Source organism: Phyllopteryx taeniolatus, chromosome 11 (assembly GCF_024500385.1).
Source record: "Phyllopteryx taeniolatus isolate TA_2022b chromosome 11, UOR_Ptae_1.2, whole genome shotgun sequence".
NCBI lineage: Eukaryota > Metazoa > Chordata > Actinopteri > Syngnathiformes > Syngnathidae > Phyllopteryx > Phyllopteryx taeniolatus.
In genome coordinates, this window is record NC_084512.1 from 11,478,966 (window position 1) to 11,482,361 (window position 3,396).

The following is a 3,396-nucleotide window of genomic DNA, read 5'->3' on the forward strand; positions in this document are numbered from 1 at the left end:
CATGTTAAGAGCTAAAAGCCATAGTGTTGATGTTGCCTGAATGGTTTTCTGGGGGCAATCCAGATCCACTCAAAGAAGACTCGGACATCATAAGGATCTCAATTTTCTTAAATTTGTCAATTTGGTCTCAGAATTTCAGCTTATTTCAGACATTAGGTATATAACAATGAAACAAGGACGGGGACATTAATCTTACATATATCTCTTTACTTTCCTCACCGCTTGCGTATATTAAAACAACATGTAAAAAGGATTATGATAAAACTTGATATATTTTCAAATAGTGGATCAAGATATCGTGAAAGCTGGCTTTAAAGGGCTGTGAATGAAAAGCACTTGTGTGGTTTAACTCTATCCAGACTTGTGAAGACAAGAGGAGGTGGTTCTAAGAAGTGGTGGGCTCTGGTTTATGTTCATGTCCTGTCAGTGTTGTAATCCTGCTTTCTACTGCCCCCCTTTGTTGGGCATGCGGTACTGATTGTGAATAGCTCAAGGGAAGCTTCAATTAAGATTCCTTCATATAGGGTACATTATTATAATTTTTTTTTATAAAATAGCTTTCATCTGTTTCTTGTCTGTTTTAAGCACTGCTCTGTTCTTCAGCTTCTTTGCTTTGTTGTGGTGTATTCTAATGTGAGGTAAACTAAACCCACATAGTTTCCCATCGGCCTCAGAGATGTTATGGGAGGAAAGCCACCCAGTCTCTGGACTAATGCTGGTATCTGCCGGGAAGTACCTACATGTGCTGCAACTGAAATAAACACAACTTAGCCATCTCATATTGTGTTAGAAAATGAAGGACTACACAATATTATGTTATGCCTATTCTGAGATGAATAACTCTTGTCAGTGTCAATCAAAACTTAAAACAGTCGTATTATCTTTTTAGAGGCACATTTGTGGCCAGTGCATGAAGAACTACTGGAGGCCAGATTTGAGTTTTTGGAAATAAAGTGCAGATAAAAGTAAAATTCAGGCAACCATTTTCCATATTGCATATTTTATTCAGGTTCACAGATAAATTGAACCTATCCCAGCTGGCTTTGGACAAGAGGAGCACTACACCCATGGTAGGGTTGCTAGTCAGTCACAGGGCTCAGACAACTACTGCAAATAAATGTAAGGAAAACAGAGTGGGGACAACATAATATATTCATTGTAAAAACGCTCAAAAGGAGTTAATATGCTCGATAGGAATGTTGTTTTTTTAACGCAAAGATCTGAAAATTAGGCTCATTATTATAAACGTTATTGGACAAACGAGCAGTGGTAAGCGGTGGATACAGCATAAGAGTATTATTCCTATCCCTGTACTAGTCCGCTACCTTACGGGAGTGAGAAAAAAAAGCAAAACATAGATATCTTTTCATAGGATCCTTCAATGCGGGTGGTGTGGTAAAATGGGCTTTCGCCTGTGCTGGATGACTTATCATGCAGCAGGCAACAGGACTGGGCATGTGGAATCTGAAGCAATAAGGGTTATACAGCCAAGCATCCGCTGGCCCATATTCTCACCTGTTTCCAAACACACTGCTGACTTCACAATAGATGAGCCACCGGGAAACTGAAGACTTCCTTGTAATAATGATATCATCACAATGCCAAACAACATAATCCAATTTTACTGAAAATGATTCACCCCCCAATTACAAAGGCATTTGCAGAGGTTACAAACTTGCAATGACCAAAAAAACAATTTAAATCTCTCACCTGAATTAAACAACAGCCATTACTTTGCCAAATCTACACTCTCAGACATTTCATAGGGTTTTTACAGGGATTCAGTGGCAAGTATTGCAACACTGTTGCCAGTAAGTTACTGTAGGAGGTGAGTAGTCTGAATTGGATTCTGGAGTTTTGCACGCACCTCTTGATACATCGTACTCATACACCAGCTGTGAATCATTTGCTCAATACTTGTAGATTAGTTGACCTGAATCAGGTGACACGCTGTGAAAGCAGCAATTGGCTCCTGTCTCTTGACCTCTACAATGAGTTTCCTCCAATGGAAACATACTGCTACTACCAAACCCACATGTATATAACAGAAGCATATACAACAATGCTTTTCTACAATGGTGCCACATTGTTAGTGTTCAGTATTTCTACACAATAGATTTTCACTCTCTTTCTTGTATTATCGGATTTTCTTGCATGTCTCTTGTTATATACGCGTCTTTGTTATTTACACCAAAATATTTAAACACTGTGGAGACATGAATATTTCAATGCATGCTAGAAACATATATTACAGTACACTTAGACATGTTATTTACCACATACCATGCAGCAAAATACTGTAAAGTGATCTTACTTTAAATATCGTTGCCCTGCATAATTGGATTTTGGTTCACATCACACACTATAAACAGAGATCTACTAGTTATTATTTTTTTCCAAATCAATGTTTTTATTTATTGTGGTGCTAATGAGTCACACAAGGAAAATTGGAGATCTTTTGGCTTGTAGAAGAAGTAAGCCAGATTGAGTAATCACAAGGAAGTTCACACTTGTATATAATGCAATTGATAAGTCACCTGGTAACTGTTAGTTTAGCATAACAGGTGAACTGACTGGGATGTCACTCTATCGCACACATCCCACAGTCAGGGTTTCATGAAAGTGCAACATAAATGTAATGCGAGAATTAATAAGACACACATTTAATGAACTATTGGTAGCATAAACAAACAATATTTATATTACGTTAATCCTGATCGTTAGGTTCAACATTTCATGGTTCAATGCATGCTGGGAGCCACCTGGATTCTGTTATAAATACAGTAACTTTCTGTGTGACGTCAACCAATATCCCATGATGCAGTGGAAACTGTAGTTAAAGTATTTTACTGTATGGTATGTGGTAAATAATTTTATTGAAACATTATACATTTTGAAAATGTAATTTACAATATAATCTCTTTTTTACATGTGGCAGCTCTTTGAAAAAGAGATCCACATTGTGATGCTGCTTAACATATCAAAGGACACTGATCAGACCCTCCATTGATTTCAAGTGCTCACCTGGCCAACAGTCTATGAAATGTTTCTCTCCTTCGCTTAGCAACCCATGTTGCAAATGAGTGTTTGTGTTGCGGATGCTTTATCTTCCCCAACTGAATTTTGTCCTGATGTGCAAGGTTGGGAATTTTCTCAGGGTTCTGTTAAGATGGTAAGCAACCAGTGTCGTTCGATAGCTATTGTCATGGAACGTCCAGTTGCTAACTCCAAGAAACGGCAGACTTGTTGGTTCCACAGGAGAACTCAGCATCATGCTAATAGGTTCTTCTGCTGTTCTTGCTTGCAAGGTGAAGAGGAGTATCATTTGCAGGAACAGGAGAAAATAAAGGGAGACCCTCTACACAGGGGATCAGGTGATAAGGAGACTATCCAGAT